Below are 6,117 nucleotides of genomic sequence, written 5' to 3'. Positions count from 1 at the left end.
TAGAGCAGTGGGCACCTCCAGTGCTTTGGAAATCTACCCCCAAACAACTGAAAAATCCTGAAATAACTGGCAGAGTACTTGAAAGAGGTGTGTCATCACCCTGGCAATACCAGACATACAGAAATCCCTGCAACATGCTGGGGCCCTGCGTGCTTTCTCCTGTAACACCAGATTCAGAGCGCAAGTGCCAAGGTCTCTGAACTCCACAGGGGGAGAGGGGTACTTTTCTTTATAGGGAACTAAATCCATGTGATTATTTTAGTCAAAACAAGTTGTGGAAAGATCCTCTCTTCCTGCTATTGTGTCTTGTTTTGGACAGACTCCCTCAACCCTTCCAAATACAGTTTTTATTGAGAATGGCCATTCATCTTTGGTCACTGTGAGCACTGCCATTTCCAGTATGCCACATCTCATAACCATTTTCCATGTTGAAGTGTTCCAAGTGCCCTCATGTGCTTTTTTTTTTTTTAACACTAGTTGAAAGCTTAAATGATTAAATAAACTACGAAAACTTGGTTATAAATAAGCTTCAATTTTTAGATAAGTAGAGCTTAAGTCCTCTGACATTTTATGCACATTTCCTAATGCTGACCTCAAAAACCAGACATGGACATTATTTATGCTCATTTCTATCTTCCTCCAAATGAGCAGCCTCAGAAACAATTGAGCCCATTTCACACACAACTGAAGGTAATTCTCAGAAGCATCCAATTCATTTTGAACATCACCTTTTGGCTCCTGAAACCTTAAAATACTCCCTTGAACCTCTAACAAGAAGTTACTAACTTCATAAAGGAAAATAAGAGTTGAAAGTGTTTGAAAATATGAAAGCATTTTCATGTAACAGCAAAGTTACAGGAGTGAAAGCAAAAAGTTCTACAGGAGTAAAAGCAAACAGTTCTACAGGACTTCTAAAAAGGATTTGTAACCACAACCTGGTCCACCCAATTGGAAGGGTTACTTTTATACTTGCATTCTTCCACCAGAAGAGCAGCAAGGGTGCCTCAGCCAGCATTTTCATTTTTGTTCAGAAGTTATCGTTCTCTCCATAACATCATGGGACCAAAACCTAAGACCTGCAGAGTTGGAAACAGACAATCAAATAAAAGTAAAAGGACAGATGAACAGAAGCATACTGGTTCACAGAAAAATGCAGAGGCAGGGGATGTTGAAGAAACAAGTGATGGACAGTCACTCACAAAAGGAAAGAAGGGCACAGTAGACAACAACAGACATCTTGAAAGACCCAAGAACTGCTCAGGAAAGTAGAGAAAAAGAGACAAAGGAAAATTGGAGCAGTGTAGGATATTAGATTTCTGTCACCACAGCTACATTAACTTCAGTTTTGTACAGCAACTGCTGTTAGCTGCTATTCTGATGTCTTGTGGAAGGAAACATCTAAGTAAACTGAATATTGTTGTATTGAAAATGCAGTTGGACAACTGTTTGATCAATTTGAATATTACTGGTAAGACAAAATTAAGTTGTCACAGTATTATAACTGTGTATGAAATCTTGTGGTACCATGGAGAGTTTGCACTTGAGATCAATGCCACAAAAATGAAGTAGTTATGCATCTAGAATTCCTCTCACTGTAAAAATAGAGAAATTCCCAAACTAGTCAGGAGATTGAAAAAAGGGTTGTTTAGAGTAGTATGCAGTGTGTTCCCCCTGCAGCCTCCCTCCAGCCACCAGTGCAGCACTTGCTGCACAATTTATATGCCAGTCCCCCAAGTCTCCACCTCCAGCCCTCACCCCATATGCTTATTACCCCCACATACACAGCCCATGTTCCAGAACCCTCTAGGAAGGGCTAGAAAGGAGAAGGTGGTCAGCAGGGGGTGCTGCTGCTAAGGTCTTCCCCCATGCTGTCAGAACCACAGCTGCAAAGACAGCGCAGGTGGTTACTACGTGGTGCCTAGAGAAGCCAGGAGATGAAATGACCCTGTTTTCAGAGGAACACACAAAAAAGTAAACAAAATGTAGTGACTTCACTGCCTAAACCTATCATCATCCTTCTTTTAAAAAGAGGACTGAGAAACAGAGGACATAGGTGCGTTCTGGAAGTGCTATGTCACCTTTGTTTGCCTCCCCACCAGACTGATTTCTCTCTTTAAAAGGCCTAGAGGAGTCCTGAGATTCTGGAGGCATTTTAGGGAAGATGGAGAAACCTTGAAGGACTGTTTCAAACATGCTGGTAACTCAGTTCTTCAACTATGAAATTGGTCAAGAGCTGCCAGAAAGGTGCTTGGTTTAGTAAGCACAAATGACAACCATAACCCCATTACCCAGCAACCCCTCACCATTTCACCAAACACCCTAAAAATAAAATACTGAAAAGCCCTGTCTTTTGAATTGCCCTTGTACTTGACTGTGACAGAATATGGGCTTCACAAGCAATCTACTCCAAGTCCTTCCCATTTCCTTAAACCACATTACTACTTTGCCTTCAGGAAGAAATAGTTGATTGTATCTACTCTGCAATTCCCTAGGGGCTTAAGAAACAGTTCTGTATTTGCAAACCATCTTTAGAGGACACCAAACAAGAAAGGTGTGCCATGGTGAAGAGACACCTTTACTAGTCCACTGTCCTATTTTCTCAATCTAAAGCAACTGCAAGAGGTAATGCAGCATAGCAACTGCATCTCTCAGATACATCCTTAATCTTGATGTTAGAGCACATGCACATATTTCAGTCATTTAGAGGCAGAACATTGTGGAGATTCAAGTACATGGAAGCTTCTGCAAACCAAACAAAACCACAAACATCAGTAACAGAATAGGAAGTGATTACAAGAACGGCAGCTAGCTAGCATCCACATAGTGTAAAAATACAGTGAACATTACACATTTTAAGGTAATGAAATGGTAAAGGCACACTCTAAGTAAAGAAACACCTATGTCAAGATGTTTACAGGCACTTTTGACTGTGGTGTTTCTAAACAAGCAATCACCTATTTACATAAAGGCTTGACCTTTTTAAGTCAGAAATAAAATTCTTCCTATCAGTGAGGTATTTCCCTTCTGGGTCCATGTGTTGCATTTCTCTCCTAATGGGAGAAATGGGGCTAACATTTTTAAGAGCTCTTAAGCCACAACTAGCTTGTTTGGTTTTGCTCTAAATTTGTAGAAGGTAGCTATGTTCTCAGCAGTAACAGCCCATCTTACCACCTGCTTTTCTGTTCTGGACTGCTATTTGCTGCTACCAGTGTGACCTATGTCAAATATTGCCATTTTTTAAATAAGCTGGACTTCAATGCTGGTCTGGCCTGCATTATGTTTGACACAGAAACAAATGTTGAGGTTACCTGCTTGTACATGTTAGGCCCAAGCATTCTCAGTATGTAGGGGCTGCCCCAGGAAGCCCAGAGCACTGGCAGAGCCAGTTCCCCTGAAGCTCGGGAGCCTTTGCACAAAGAACCATCGCAGTAGTACACAGGGGTCCAGTCTTTTTAGAACATCGACCTATTCTCACTGTGGACATTGAAGTGCACATGACACAAGTTTGAAGTTGCTAATGTTAAGTGAGGTGAAGAGCATGGCCACCTCCTCCAGCCCAGGACTGCTGCTGCATGGCTGCTTGTGCCCAAGGGACCCCTCTGCCCAGGCTGAGTAATGCAGCTCTACTTAAAAAAGTTAGAATGCTAACACAGCTGAGCACAGTTACAAGGGACACATAAACAGAGGTGCCTGAGCCAAAAGCAATCTTCAAAACAACTAATGGAAACCTAAGACTCTGTCAAGTCCCCTTCTTCCTCTCCAACTAGGGAGGATACAAGTCCACTACTGCAGGCACGCATACAGCACTCTCCATTTTCACAGGAACATACACAGCTGCAGATCCTTGAACACCAAAAAAGGCCCCTCTGGCTGTCCAGAACCCCTGCCCACATCCCAGACCCCTTACCTACTTCACAGCTCTCCTCCTCACCAGCAGTTCCAGCTTCAGTTCTCAGGCAACACTCCACCCTGGTTTGGGCTAGAATTATTTTCCTCCCTTTACCTGGTGTGGTGCTGTGTTTTGGATTTAAAATGACTCATGTTGGTAACACACTGGTGTTTTAATTGTTACAGACCAGTGCTTTCAGAAAGCCAAAGACTTCTCAGCTTCTCATACCGCCCTGCCAGCGTGCAGGCTGGGGGCACACAAGGAGCTGGGAGGGGACAGAACCAGGACAGCTGACCCCTGGCTGGCTTCAGGAATATTCCAGATGTGGCTTCCTGATGAGCGGTTTCAAGGGGTGACTAGCCAGAAGGCTTGAAGACCTCCGCATAGGGACAACCTAGAAATCAGCCAGGGGGTGACAAGCAATTGCATTATTGCTTGATTTGTACAGATTTTATTACCATTTCTTCTCTTCCATCCTGTTGAACTGCCTTTATATCAACAAACAAGCTCTTAGCTGCTTTTCCACCCCACCCTTCTTTCCCCATGCCACTAGGGGAAAAAGAGTGACCCAACAGCTGCATGGTGCTGAGCTTCCTCCTGGGTTAAGCCACCACACACTCACCCACTGATCCCTCAAATTCACCATGCTCAGAAAACCCCCACCCTAAGAATCCCCAGCCAACATCTGGCCCAGACCTGAGGCCCCTGCTATTCACCTCAAGTCCAACTGCAGAGCCCATAAGTGAATTCACAGCCACAGCCCAGCCTGGGGAAGATGCACACAGCCCTCACCAGCACCAGGCATGACCTGCAGCTTCCCTCCAGCCACCCCTGCATAGCCCTGCCCTCCACTCACTCATGCCAGACCCCTCCCACCCACCCCCAACAGCTCAGCTGTGCCACGCCACTCCCATCCCAGCACCTCCATGTACCAAACCCCACTCCACCCCAGCCCGGAGAGGTGACCATACAGGTTGCCTCCCAAAGAGTAACAAGGCTACTCCAGCCTTGGTGTCTCACCAGAGACATGGCAAACCCAGGCACCATCCTTGTGTCCAGCACCACCAAAAGCCACCCTGCCCTCCTCGGCACCATTTATAGGTCAGCCCCGAGGCTCCACCCCCAACCCGCACACACTAATTATGCTAAGTGTGCTAATTAGCTGCATGTGCAGTCCGCGCAGGTTTTCACTAACTCAGGGAGTATGGTGTCAACCACAGGGACAGGACTAAGGCAGGGAGTGTGAGGATGGGATGACCCCCAGAAATAAGGGAAGAGAAGGCTTCATACACACACATAATAGAACCGGAAAGAACTGGCTTGGGCTGCTGAAGTCTGTAAAAGAAAGGAAGGGTCAGAAGTTTAGCAGCAAGGAAGACTGCTGGCCTTCATCAAAAGACCACCAGAGTACACCAGACTACCACTCAAGGACTCTAGCATGTGTGCAAATAGGAGTGGGAACCTATGTTAATAATTCTTTGGATACCTAATGAATATGCAAGAGACTTATGGGGAAGGGAGATGAATATGTATATATGGTGTTAATATAAGCACCCTGGCAGTAACCCTTGGTGTGTGAATTAGGCAGAGTGATCCCCCCACACACCCGGCACTGTAATAAAGAATACCTGCTTAATAACTTTGGTTATTGAGTTTTCACTGTGTCAGACTCAACCTGTCCAGGTCCCTCTGCAGGGCCTTCCTAATCTCTGGCATATTGACACTTCCCCCCAGTTTGGTGTCATTGCAAGCTAACAGAGGGTGCACTCTGTTCCCTCATCCAAATCATCAATAAAGATACTAGACAGGATGGCCCGCAACACTGACCTCTGGGGATCACCACTTGTGACCGGTCACCAGCTGCATTTCACTCCATTCACCACCACTCTCTGGGCCTGGACATCCAGCCAGTTTTTTACCCAGCAAAAATGTACCTGTCCAAGCCGTGGGCTGCCAGCTTCTCCAGAATACTGTGGTAGACTGTGTTAAAGGCCTGACTGAAGTCTAGGTAGACTTCAAGAGCCTTTCCCTCATCCACTAGGTGGGTCACCTGGTCATAGAAGGAGATGAGATTGGTCAGATGGGACTTGCCTTTCGTGAACCCATGCTGTCTGGGATCATCCCCTAGTTGTGCTGCACATGCTGTGTTATTGCACTCAGGATAATCTGTTCCATCACCTTCCCTGGCGCTGACCAAGGTCAGGCTGACAGAAGCATACCAGCTACTA

At 45.5% G+C, this 6,117-nt stretch overlaps 1 long non-coding RNA gene across 1 annotated transcript; it reads right to left on the bottom strand.

Annotated features, from left to right (window-relative positions):
* Positions 1-332: 332 nt before the first annotated feature.
* On the bottom strand, positions 333-4,699 carry LOC311427751. The gene is made up of 3 exons (XR_014687537.1): positions 4,606-4,699; positions 3,908-4,014; positions 333-1,076 (listed from the first exon to the last, which is right to left on the bottom strand). It is a non-coding gene; the product is annotated as an uncharacterized lncRNA (long non-coding RNA).
* Between the last annotated feature and the right edge of the window lie 1,418 nt (positions 4,700-6,117).

The sequence above is a fragment of the Aythya ferina genome (assembly GCF_964211825.1).
Source record: "Aythya ferina genome assembly, chromosome: 1".
NCBI classification, from domain to species: Eukaryota; Metazoa; Chordata; class Aves; order Anseriformes; family Anatidae; genus Aythya; species Aythya ferina.
The sequence above is the reverse complement of the archived record's forward strand: the minus strand, read 5'-3'. Positions and strand labels throughout refer to the sequence as shown.